The sequence below is a fragment of the Ischnura elegans genome, chromosome 2, assembly GCF_921293095.1.
Source record: "Ischnura elegans chromosome 2, ioIscEleg1.1, whole genome shotgun sequence".
Classification (NCBI taxonomy): Eukaryota; Metazoa; Arthropoda; class Insecta; order Odonata; family Coenagrionidae; genus Ischnura; species Ischnura elegans.
This window is the reverse complement of record NC_060247.1, coordinates 94,102,323-94,116,330: the sequence shown is the minus strand read 5'-3', so window position 1 is coordinate 94,116,330 and position 14,008 is coordinate 94,102,323. Positions and strand designations below refer to the sequence as shown.

The window sequence follows — 14,008 nt, the reverse complement described above, 5'->3', positions numbered from 1 at the left end:
TAACTTTCAAATAATTTATGCTATATTTATGACCTGAATTTTATGCTTCCATATTTTATATTTCATATGTTATCATTGCTTGCTCGACTAAACTCTAGAAATAAATCGTTAACTTCATACTCGCCAAAGAGAATTGCAAAATATATCTGGGATTTGTGTGACAATATTTGAATGATTAGTTACACATTCTCTGGGATAAAACATTCCTGCCTGGTACCTTTATGACACATAGACCAATAGTGTACCTCACAGAATAAATTTTTCATTATTATCAATGACGAAGAGGAGGCTTTAATTAATCAAGGTTTTCCTCATTGAAGGAAACTTTTTTTCCGTATGGTTCCTTCCAAGTCTCCTTCAGCTAAGCCACTCAAAATTTACGAGATGAAAAAAGCGCCTGTGTAGTATATTACACCTATCAAGCTCCGAAAATGAGTGAAGCTTCCATTTATTTTGGTGCTTACAGCGAGGGTTTAATGCCCTGAGAGCATTAAGCCAAGACGTAGTGACTTCACTCAAGCCCATCTTTTTGCAAAATTTGAAGGGAGGTGCGCTAAATAAATTATACTTGTATCTCCTCAAATATTAAAAGCATCGAAAACAATATGAAAGAAAGTTGAGATCAGATGTCCAGCCTTTTTAGAAAATAGATGGCGGGATAATAAAATCCGTGATTATCAGTAAAACCAAATATATAGAAATTGAATAGCATCTTCCAAAAAACAGCTTTCGTACATGTCTTACACAGCATTGTTTTTTTGTTTCACCATCAGCAATTATTGTTTATAATTTTGATAATTATCTCACGAGATTCTCGATTGAAAGAAACACTAGTTCCCGCTGGACGAAATAATTAGGCAAATGATGCTGTATTTCGTAGTAAAATAAGGATGAAGAAAAGTAAAAGTAGCCTTGTCGTCTTGAGTAAAGAAAGATCCCTCATAGAGCGAATGACGAGGATACGGCAGAATGGATTTCGAATGTGTGTACTATGATGATATCATTATAACCATTCTTTTGGAATAGATGATGAATATGTGGAGGGAAGATGAAAGGCATAATGAATAAAAGGCATGAATGAAAATAATGAAGGCAAACCTCTTTAGTTTCCCAAAAATGTGCTACAATTGCTTATCTACGAAAAACCGTAGGATTTTCCTTCCTCATAGGAAAAATCTTTCCTTTTCATAGAAACATTGAAGTATGGTTTCGCTAGTTGTGGGCCCTGGTCGTTTCTATAGCGGTGAGGGTGCTGCTCCCGTCGCGCCCTTCCTTCCCCAGGAGGCGTCGTCGGGCTCCTATCGCGGGGGCGCCTCCTTCCCTTTTTCCTGCCATGTCCTCCCCCTTCTGTGGTGCAGAGGTTATAAGCTTATAGCTGCAGACTTCGGCCCAGAAGTGTAACCCCTAGGTGTCTCGTATCCGCTGCTACAATTGCTTGTATTACGTAAACATTATTTACTTTAAACAACATAGGTTGAATATTCAAGACTCCTTGTAATATAATTTTTATTTTTAACCCCGTTGGTTCTCGCCTCTGATGACAAAACTTTTTTCAAAAATGCACAGGAAAAGCATGTTTTGAACCGCGCAGTAAATGTACTTACCGCCTTAAACTGAAAAAAATGGCTTAGGTTTTACCTTTTGGAATTTAAGAATACCGGGACTAGCCACGGTAATAACTTTACGGGATTCACCCGCAATGCACAAATTGTGCGAAAAATCCACAGATAAAAAATCATTCGCCTTGACTAGGATACCTTGTGGAGTTTTACAATCGTGATGATGGAAGAAAAAAACTTTTGTAATTCACTAAGGCTAAAAGCGTGAAAATTTTTGAACTAAGGATTTCTCGCATTTCTTACTTCCAGCATTATTTTCATAATTACATATTTAAATTGAAAAATCAGGCATAATATGTTGATTTTGTAATTTTGGTCTCGACAAGGGAAAAATTCTCTAGGCACAAGCAAATGATGATGCTAAATTTCGGAAATTCACATGCTGATTTCGTAATTATGGTCTCCAAAAGCGAAAAATTTCCCTCGGTACAAGCAAACGATGAAGCCAAATTTCGGAAATTCACGATTTACGATTTTTTCGTCCCTAGTGTTACTGTCCATTCCAACATCACTCTGCGGGATGCCGAAACATGTGGCCATGGCCTCGGGGGAGGCGGAAAGAAATCCGTCTGGCACAACGGGCGCGTGTATCCGGGCGTCCAACTCGCAGTCCCCTTTACCGCAAGCAGCGCAACAGCGTATACCGACCGCAGCTAAACCCTCACCCGGAGGAATGCTATCCCCACGCCCACACACCCTGGGCTCATCCCCGCGCCAGCCAAATTAAAGAGTCCCGGTCGCAACTTCTGGAAAACCACACAGCTTCCCATCTCGACCACCTGAGCGCTACGCCCCCTTCCACCGTTCCCACTCCCGGGCCCGACCTCCTCCAACCCTTGGCCCCACACCAGAATCGATCCCGCCAACTACGCGCCCCCCAAACGTGGACTTGTGGCGTATAGTGCAAAGACCTACACCTTTTGCACACCCACGCAATAAACACCCGCGATAATGGTAATGGGCTCGCTTACTATTTGTATTTTATTTTATTGCCGATTGTAATACAGTTTGAAAAATAAACACTTCTGCATTTTTCCAAATTCCGATCCGTCAGCAACTTCTCGAGCACTACGAGACTTTTCTTGGGGATATCGGAAGGTTTTACCTAAGATTTAAATCCTCGGTACTTCGAGCAACAGCCTAGCATTACGCCTTGTAAGCTACCACGCTCCTCCTAATTTCTGACGGGAAAGCAAGGTATAAGAAAAAGAAAATACCTGCCAATCAGCATTCTTATTCCTCACGGTAAAAAAGTTGGCATAAAGTTCCATAAAATCCATTCACAGTCAACCGAAATGAGCTCGATTTAAAGAAATCGTTACGTAAAAAAAACTGCATTTAAAAGCTTTCAATCAATATCAAAAAATCAATAAAAATATGCACATAAAACATAGTTGGTCGTCATGAGGCTGGTTTGATGTAGGCTGCACTCGATTTTTCTTTCTGCAAAGTGTCTATGGTAACATATTTCTTCCCATTTTTGCTCTTAAATGGTTGATCTAAACATTTTTTACGCAAGAGATATTTATTTTTCGTTCAATTATTTCTATTGCATTGCGGTAGCTGAAATATTATTCAGAGAACATGAGATAAATCGTTGCTTCCAGCCCAAAAATACCACGGATTATTCAAAAATATAAAAAATGAATAATCAAGTCGTCTCGTTGATGCGAAATGGGCATATGCGTTTGCGTGTTCCATGCGTTTGTTTTATGCTTTCCGGCATCCAGCGTTTACTCTTAAAAAGTAAAGGTATTTACGTGGGCGGTTTTTTGCCACCATCCGATAGCTCAGCAAACACACCATACAAGCGACAGGCGGGTATTAAGCTGATAGGAAAACTGCGTGTCCTCCGCCTCACACGCTCAAGCCATTTCTAATGGTAAGTCGTTAGTTTAAGGTTAGTTTCAATCACATTAACTACACTTCCATAATTGATTCGCCTGCCACGTGTGCCCTGCGGAATGACAGCCACATAACTCGTCAAATTTCTTCAGAATTGACATGTGTTGACATTTATGCCGATGAAAGAGATTTTTTAAATGCGCTGTGGCAGGAGTGTGAAAAATTACACCTATTCCTATTCAAAACAAAAGAGGTGACATGCTGACTTATGGAAATGATCTGATCTATGACAAAGCCCGTCATCTCAGTGATGATGCAGCCAAACCGCTCCTTGAACAATTTCAATGGCACATTTTCGATCAACCGCCTGGCAATGCCAACCTAGTGCCGTGTAGTTTCCATTTTTACGCTGAAATGAAGATTCTGCTTGTATGGAAGCGTTTTCAAACGGACGATGAGCTTCAGGACAAAGGTAAAATTCGTTGGAAGTCATTGGCAGCGACATTCTATGAAGAAGGAATAGCTTGTTCACAGGCAAGACCAATTCCTCAATCGCCGAGGCCATTATGTCGAAAGGACACCACAAGCGTGCTCAATATTCATCAATAAGATAATTAAATAATCAATCACTGCGCCTTCTCTTCATGACCCATCGGAGATTGAAAAAAACTCGCCCCGTATTTTCATTTAACTCAGGCAGAGATTTTTGTAGAATAACGAGGCATTCTTTCACTATGCACTAGGAGTTTTACGAATTATAGCCGGTTTATTCAAAGAAAATCACGTGCCCAATCCTAAGGGATCAGACTTGAATTGCAAAGGACTAAGAGAATAAAATCGGATACATTGCCTTCTCTAGCACCACGAGCTGAAACGCTGCTCTAGGGACAATGATATTAAAGTAATGAATTTGCAAAAACAAAAACTTAAAGGCTAAAATTAATTTTTTGAATTAGTTTATTATGATCATCCCATTTTAACCAGCTTCAAATTACAATTGTGACAATGCTCTTCGATTGGCTCTTGGATTGATGGGAAAAAATAATTATTCTCAATGGTGAAAGAGCAAGATATTGCTACTATTATTTGAGCCACCCTCAAGTTAAAAATAATTTCAATGTAAGATTCGCGCTTTTGTTTCAGCTATCCCCAGAGGAGGCAAGGGAAAAAGCGATCGTGTAATTCAGGCTGTACGCACATACGGCCATCCGTCGGGCCTATTATCCACGCCGCTGCCCGCCCAACACGTTTTGCTTCCGTCGTTAAAATCATGATCATGTGATTGGACACCGCCGCCAACGTCGTCGGGGCAATCGCGAGAGGACACGGGTAGTGCATCAGTTTAACGCGATTCGACAGCAGAGGCCGTTTCGCTCATGTAGCTTGTTGACGGGGCAGTGGCACCCGCGCAATGAATTGGCGCCTCCCTCTATCCAAGCCAAATCAAGTGGTACTTCGCTGATCCAACAAGGTAGTCTGCGTTTCAGGTTTAAATACATATACGTCAGTAATCTCTCCTACACGTTAGGGTACGTTTTTCGAAAATAAATAAAGCCAGGAGGAAATGAAATTTTCTCATCTTAGCTGGCGTAATTTTAAAAATTTCAAAATGCTGGCATATTTTCGGTTACCAAACGGGTGAAAATTTGTTTTTCAAAATTCACTAGCTCATTCTTCACTGTTTGATATTCCTTCATAAGGTTTTTTTCTGTAGTTTAATTTTACTAATACCACTGCTTTTTTTGCGTAAATCGACCCAGGTTTCGATGAGTAATCATTATCATGAGACGTAAATACAAAATAATTATATATAATAAGTAATTAATATAAGTAAAATTTAACTGTCCAAGAAAACTTAGTTTCTCTTTCGAAAATTTTAGGACTTTAATTATTTCAGGTGAATTTCAGTAGTCAAAGCACTTTAAAGCGCACTGTATTTTCACATAAGCAGGTGGTGTACTCACATCCCCACCTTATGCTTATTGGAGCAGCTTGCAGGGTACCTATTATGTTGATGAACTGTTTGGAGAACCACTATGTGCATGAGCGGTGGCATCTGCGTTTTCCGCGTGAATACAAATGACGTAATTCCAGCTTTTGGTGAAAAAAATTGCTGGCATACCGACCAGAACCAATCTAAAATGCTTAATTTAAAAATCGGTACCCATATATAAATTTAATGCCTTTTGAAACTTTAATAGTTGTTGGTGTTCTCCGTTGCCTCAAAGCTGTGATGTCTATTTAAGCGTGTTTGTAAGTGGTTACCTCTTAATGAGTCGTAATTCTCTGGGGAAATAACCCACAGTAGAGTGCTAAGTGACTACATATCGCTGTAAAATGTGCTTGCCAAAATGTGAATAAAATTCATGAATAAAACGCAGAAGTTTTTCATTACTTGGCATTTGTTGGCGTATCTATAAAAATTAATAGTTACGATGCAGTAACTTTCGTAGGAACGGGCAAAAATATTGAGAGATTTTGTTAACCTTTCGTCAGGCGAAATATTGGAATTTCCAAGTTCAGGCGCAATGTGCCTAACAGGCGCAGATGTAAAAAAAAATCTTCTCTTAGCACGGCTCAGTGTAACACCATTAAACTTTAAAGCACCATTATTAGTGTAAAATAACACGTAAAAGATGTCTATCGTCCAATGTATAGATCTCTTTACACGCCGTTATCCTGCCCGGACCGATCCAGTTAGATGCAATTTAACGTGTTTTGTAGGATATTATAATATTATATGTACTGTCTTTTAGCATGTGAATTTTATATGATCTGTGTTTTTTTCAGCTTATTGAGTTAATAATGATTTTATTTTGCTTTATTTTATCATTAATTTGTTTAATTATGCTAAATAATCCGCCACTTATCTGTCGGCATAAATGCGAAAAGCAAAAGGCTACATAGAGCGTGCCAAAACAAACAGCTACTATGAGTATAAAGGGTTATTACCGCCTATTGGCGCGAAGAAATGAAAAAGCACTCGCACTTAGCCTGTCAGATCCATTGCGCCCGACGGAAGATTAATATCTTAATCTATTTTCATTTTTTACCGCGGGTGCCTACTGCAGATACACGTGGAGTGAATTTAGATCAAAATGAGAAATTGCTACCATAACGGCCATTTTTATAGAACTACGAGTAAATTACTTCACAAGTCATGGAGTTATTTTGACTAGGAGAAGAGAAGGAGAGTATTATATAAAGGCAGTAAGACATTCTTTAAGTACTGATAGGACTCCTGGAGACGTGGAAATGGATTCGCGTATTGTTAGACTCCATTCAATATTTCACGAAGCGGGTCCATCGAGAGACGACCAATGCCTCTATGTCAGAAACCAGTCCTTTCAAATGCAACCGGAATGGTTGTCGGATGCACCCAAAATGTTGTTTATGCAGAAAGGCAGCTGTGGGTCGATTCGACTTTTAATGCGAATTGGTTTGAGGAAATATTCCAGAGCATGGAGATGCACCTATCATTTCCATTTAACCCGGATACATTGCACTACGACAGTGGATTTCCGAAGACCATTTGATGGACCGAGGCATATTGTCCATGGGTGAAATAACGATCGCCTTCCGTACATCAAGAGTGTGCTTGTCTCCTATTGTCCTATGACTAGTGCTCTATTGGATCCAGAAAATCAAGGACTACTGATTTAAAATCGATCTAATTTTAGCTGTAGCATTGATATTTTCAAATACACTAGGAGGCCACCCGGCGTTACTCGGGAAAAATGGTACCAACACAAGTAAGAATATTAGAACTTGGATTTCATGATCATATAAGATTTTTACGTTTCTTTGTGGCGTGTCAAGAGGTATGCCTATCCGACAGGATGTCCAACCGCAGAAGTTGCAAGGCGTGATATCACAAACATTAATGAGAAAATGACGCAAAAGTTGCGTTGACGTAGCTTAAAGTAGCACTACGTGGGTTTGAGAGTATGTTATGCACCTATGTACTACTGTTGGCGTCAACATGATGTGCCGTTGTACTTTGCAAATTTATATCTGGGCTTGTTTGCATCTTTAAATAATAAATAAAACGCCATTTAAAGAATACTTTGTTCTAAATTCTGATTGATTTATATTATTTATATATATTATTTTTTCTATTAAAATTTCAAAAATGTAGACACGCCAGAGAAACAATTGACTCCAAAATCTTCATTTATTTGGGTTTTCCTAAGATCCTTAATCTATAAAAATGTTGTTATTTGTATTATTTAATAAATTCTATTAATGCCATGTTGCCTAACGGAGCCACGGCAGGCCAATGTCAGTTTCCGGGAAGTTTGGTTGTTGAACCGGGAAAGGCGCGAAAGTCCGTTGAGCCTGCTCCTCCTACCGAGGCTCAAAGAAATACAATGTACTCTGCCCATTTCTTGTACATTTAAAGTATTTTCTTATACGTAACATTGATAATTAAACCGTGCATCAAGCAGTAAAAATAAAAGCTCTAACCAACAAATTCATGAAACGACATCCCTCTTGATATTAAAAAGTGTTTCTATCAGTTTTTATTCGTTCTTTCGAGGTATACTGTGGGAATAGATAATTTTGAAACATTTGCGCTAATTGATAACAAAATATGAATTCTAAAAAAACGTCAAAGCCATTTTATATATTTAAACTAATGTTTGAAAATTATTGTGGAAGATGAATGCTATAGACTTGGCTGAGTTACGAAGTTCATAAATTTGACCAAGCGGCTAATTTTACGATGCGCGAAGTCATTTGTTGCTCTGACGTGTCTATATTTTTGAATTTTTCATAATAAACAGATAACAATTTAAAATAAATTTTTCTTTAAATGACACATTATTTATTAATTTAGCGTGCACACAAGCCCTGATATAAATTTGCAAAGTATAGCGGCAAATCATTTTTACGCCGACAGCAACTTAGGCCGTAATCCGTGAAGCCGTATGGCAATGCATATAGGACAGACAAACAGACATTATCTTTTATATACATAGAGTAAGAAATGCTCAGTGTACTTTATTATGTATCAGAATTAGTCAAATTAGTAATCCATACCACCACAAAACCCAGCATTCGAATCATACGGCTTCTGGAAAATGGAGATATTTCCATGCACTCAGAACATTTTAATTAAAACCCTAGCGCTCATCGCTAGTCCAAAATTTAGTATTAAAATGTTTAGTGAAATGATTAGGTGAAATAAACAGTCTCTGAGCGAAAAGCAAACAACGATAAGCAAAATATATATTCTTGGTGATTCATTTCGAGTTTGAGTTCAACTATTTACTAGATTTCCCAATATCATCAGAACTTTTAGTATTTTTATAATCCCAAAAAGCTAGCTCGAGGGCTAGGATTATAGTATTAGCATTTATACTAAAACTGGAACTGACTGTCGGAACAACTAAATATTCACATTAACATCCGTATCTACGAGTAAAGGTTATTATTATAGAATTATAAATAACAATTGTCACTAAAAGGTCAGTGGTATAATCGAATAGCGCAGTTTTCGGGATTTATTTCTTTAAAGTTTAATTTACACAGCTAAAGTTAATAATCACTCTTCCGTACTCTTACCTGTGTAAAGCCTAACGTCGACCTAGGGCAGGGGTCGCCAACCTGCGGCTCGCGAGCCACATGCGGCTCTTTGGAAATGAAACTGCGGCTCTTTAGTTCCACACGCAAATATTACTTATTAAAAAAACATTTAAAAACGATTTTGAATCGACTAACGAGGATTGGGCACCATTTCTCTCTCTCAGCCCATTGAACTCGCTTTTCACTCCACCTCTCCCCCGTGACACGCGTTGTCACTGTCGTCAGTATGTTAGAAGCAAGCTCTCGAATGACGCCGTCGCCGCTGTGCTGTGGATGTGCGAAAGACGTGGGGACCACGGTTCACGACGTAAGCCAGCAATTGTCGCTCTTATTGTCCGTCACTACTCAAACCGACCTTCGCCTTCCTATAGATGAGTCTTGTGACATAAAAGACATGGCATAAGTTGCCCTTTTTGTCAGGTATTTGTCTTCCCAAGGACCAAAAGAAGAACTTCTAGGATTGCTGCCGCTCTCGGGACAAACTAGAGGGGAAGATATAGCAAATGCCGTGCAAAAATGCCTCGAAGATAACAAGATTGATTTAAATAAAATCGTTTCAACTGATGGAGCCAAAAGTATGACAGGAAAAAATAAAGGGACAACAACAAACAAACAACAAAAGAGAAAAATAAATCACGAAATTCTTACGTTTCACTGCATAATACACCAAGAAGCGCTTTGTGTCCAAACATTTCCGGTCGAAATAGTTGAGGTCATGAATTTGGTAATCAAGATTGTTAACAGCATCTTGTCAAAACCACTCTGCCATCGTCAGTTTAAAGAATTCTTAAATGAAATGGAGACTCAGTATTCCGACCTCCTTCTGCACAATAAATTGCGATGGCTTTCCAAAGGTGAGGTGTTGAAACGTTTTGCTTTGTTCTTAAATGAAATAAATACATTCCTCAGTGAAAAAGGCATTAATCACCCTGAATTAGAGAACGGCAAATGGTTGCAAAAGTTTTATTTCATGTTAGATTTCACGGCAAAATTAAACGAGCTGAATCTAAAACTGCAAGCAAAGGGAAACCCAGACTATGTTTTGGTAGAAGAATTGGTTTGTTTCGAAGAAAAATTAACTATTTTTGAAGAAGATATTGAGAGCGGTAAATTGCTTCATTTTCAATTTCTAAAGCAATATCGCGATAAAACCAGTGCAACTGTTAACACGATTTACTTCAGCACAGTTATAAAAAAAATTAAAGATGAATTTGCTGACAGATTTCAGTAATTTAAAACAACCACCAACAAAACCACTCTAGAATTCATAGTAAATCCTCTTAACACAAATAGGGACGAAATCCACATTGAGCCATTTGGAGTTGATACTGGATCTTTAGAAATGCAATTGATCGATTTAAAAAGTAAAGCTTAGTGGAGTGGAAAATTCACAGAGTTGAAAAGCAAGTTGGAAGAGTTGAATGTCCAGAAATATATGTGCGTAACGCAACAAAAATGGACAGTGGAATGGACGCATGGAATAGTCTTCAGATTGCTACAGTGAGGTGAAGAAGTTGGCATTTGGAGTACTGACAATCTTTGGATCGACATATTCGTGCGAGCAAGCGTTCTCTTGCATGAATATAATTAAAAGTAAAGTAAGAAGCCAACTAACAAATGAAAATTTGGAGTCGTGTATGAAACTTAAAACAACAAGTTATGAGCCAAATTTAGCAACACTTTGCCAATTTCAAAGAAGTTAAAAAATGGGTTAATTAATGGTTAAACTCACAGGAGTTACAATTCTTTTAGAATTTTATCCATAAATTACTTCAGGGATGGTAAGATGTATATAATCGAATGGTCAATACTTTGATTAAATAAATTTTAAGTAAACACTTGAAATAACGTGTTTTATTTTGCGAAAAATCCGGTAAAGACTTTTACACACACCTGATATATTACCTTATTTGTTGTAAAAAACACTACTTATATAAGAACAAATAGATATTTTTCTTATGAATAAATAGATTCGTTTTTTTTTTATCAAAAAAATATTTATGCGAGTGCTATTTATTGTTGGCAAGAAAAATGTTTGTGGCTCTTTAAAACTTTGAAATTTTGTAAATTGTAATTTTTGGCTCTTTCGACTCAAAAGGTTGCCGACCCCTGACCTAGGGTAATGATACATCCACATTTATATCTACAAGGTAACGTGCAAGGTTGTGTGGCACGAGGTGATACGCTGGCGTGCAACACTCATTATAGCCTTAAACAGACACGCGCTCGTTTGCCAGACACAGGCGAAGCAGACATAACCGCGAGATGTGGTCAAACCAGAAATATAGCTCGAATAAATAAACTTTCCTTCCTACTTCGCTGATGAGAATATTTCTAGCGTAATGCCTAAAGTCGATTTATGGCAATGGTACCGTGCAAAATAAAAGATCATTCCTCGGGAATTATGTTTTTCCGTACCCTTAGTATCGCTTAAAATATTTAACCTAAAACCGTTCATATGATACAAGATCCTCGCAGTCTTTCCAATCCTCGACAGCGAATAGTTTCCACTCTTCGCCCCAACTTGACACTTGCCCCGCCGGCAATGTCTGGCCGTCAGACTCACACACTTTCAAATTGAAAGCAATTTTTCTCATTTCCATGGAGAGTTTAAACGCTTTCTAATAAATTTGGATGCAGCAATCAAAATTAAGTTCCATAATTTGAATAAAAGCTGTATTGAAGTTTCTATTTTAATATAATAATTATTTGTGTCGGGAGTAACCTCATGGAAGCCACTTAATATAATGAAATGTAAAAAACTTTGTAATTCCAAAAAAACTTTAAAAAAAATAAAAATACTTTTACAAAAATACTCTTCCACCTAGGTTTCGACATTTCATGTTATTATCTAGTGATGACGTGCCAGATGATGTCACCAAATGATGATGTCCCACATCAAAACCTAGGTCGTACAATATAACATTTATTTGGAATTACAAAGTTTTTTACATTTCATTACTTTCTTTTACTCATGCTTTGCACGCTGCGTTATAATATCCGTATTACTCTTTACTAAGGAGCCTCTAACTCAGACCTTATGCAACGGTTCCAGTGACCTTCGACGTATTATTATACATTTAATTGCAGTATTTCAACTAAAGGCAATTATCTTTTAAAGTGGTGGCTGGGTGTTCGCCTCCCAAGTAAGACATTACGGGTTCCTAACCTGGCTACTTGTTATTTTTAACCATCCGGGCATGGCGGTTTTTATTAATAAGAAAGTACTATGCGTATGAAATTCAAAATATTAACCAAGTGAAAATAAAATGAAATAAATTCATAACTCAAAGATCCTAATTGATCTCCAACATGTCAACAGCAATCAAAATTATATGGTTAAATCTCGCGTGAGTTCTAGCACCTCTTTCCGATGCATACCGATCTCTCTGATCGCATGGATTGATACAGGGGAGTAAAGTCAAAGAAATAAAAATAGGATTTCTTGAGGATATTAGCTTTGCCCATTAAAACTGAGAAAAAAGATAGACCGATCGATTTTGAAGGGGCCAAAGTGGCGCTATAAGGGCAGTTGAACGTCACAATCGACGAATAAATTACGACGAGTGAATTACGAAAAAGGATACAGAAAAACTACACGCACCATTATTTTCCCTTTTCATTTATTATTACAATTTTCTCTGTAGCACCCTTCAATGGATAGGGTCCCTCCATACAGCTCTTGTGCAGGGATGGAGAAATCTCTGAAAAATCTTCATCAACGACGGGAACTGAACCCGAACACACGGAGCGGGAAACCAAAACGCAATCCAACAAACGAGCTCGATTTCGCTTCATAGAAGGGGAAGGGTACAAAAAATGTGCTGGGAAAGTCGATCCCTTAGCCGTTCGGGGTCCGGGCGAATAGTTTCCGTACTGCTCGCGGATGAGCCACATGCCTCGCCCGGACGGCAATACCACTGCGAGCAACCTTCCGTTAATTTTGGTCCCCTCCCAAACGTATTTCGCGGGAAAATGAGATTCCTGTGGCGAACGTGCGCGAGAGTGTTTACCACAGCCGAAGCGAAGAGGGAGAAGCTCAAATTGTTCCCGAAGGACTTGATGTAAGGGAAGTAATTGCCTCTCGGATTCCATCGGTAAAAGTATCCATTTTCACGTTCAGTAGAACGGTAACGAGTAAATACTTATAGCTGCCGCTTGGCTTTCCTAAGAATTATATCCAACCAAATGAGATTTCGTAACTCTCAATTCTTTGCTCACACAAACTGAGAATTTGCTTCTTATATTCTGTGAGCGAGGATGGTAAGTCCAGAAATACCTTGTAAAAAAGGGCAGCGGTTGCATAAATAGATAACTTCGGACTGTCAAATAAACGAAAAAGCTCTGATAGGAAGGGAATTAATTAAAAATTTAAAAGAATAAAGTACAAACTGCTAATATGCTGCGCGATTATTTGGTGTAGAATAGAACACTGACATAATTCGTTATTGCAAAATATTTCTGTTGCATTAATTCCGTGGTACAACAAATTTATAAATAGACTGTCAGTGAGTATAGGCACTGATCTAATTGAATGATGAACGCGATAGAAACAAGAAAACGGATTCAAACATCATGTTAAATCGTTGCTAAAAATTCGTTAAAATGCTTTTCCTTGAAAATGTATAGGGCTACTAGCAAATAAATAATTAGCAGATTGAGAACTAATAGGAAGTAATTGTAGTTACCTCCCAGAATATTTTGCTGGCCAACTTTTTAATAATATATTTTTGATAGGTAGAGTAATAATTGAGCGGGTCATTGGCGAACGATGGCTCTTTTTATTCATTGTATCTATTCCATGCAAATAACAAAGCGAAGCCTGGAGCCATGAAAATATATATACTCGTTATGAATTTGGATTTTTGAAGCATCTCCATTAGCTAGCGGCGTATTCATTCCATAAAAATGAGAGATCGTATTAATATTACTCGACTATACCTTCTCCGAGAAAC

General features: G+C 38.0%; 1 protein-coding gene across 1 annotated transcript in view; it reads right to left on the bottom strand.

The window, feature by feature from the left end:
• LOC124153212 (hapless 2-like) overlaps positions 1 to 14,008 on the bottom strand; it is a 97,350-nt gene that overhangs the window by 62,475 nt on the left and 20,867 nt on the right. The window lies entirely within an intron of this gene.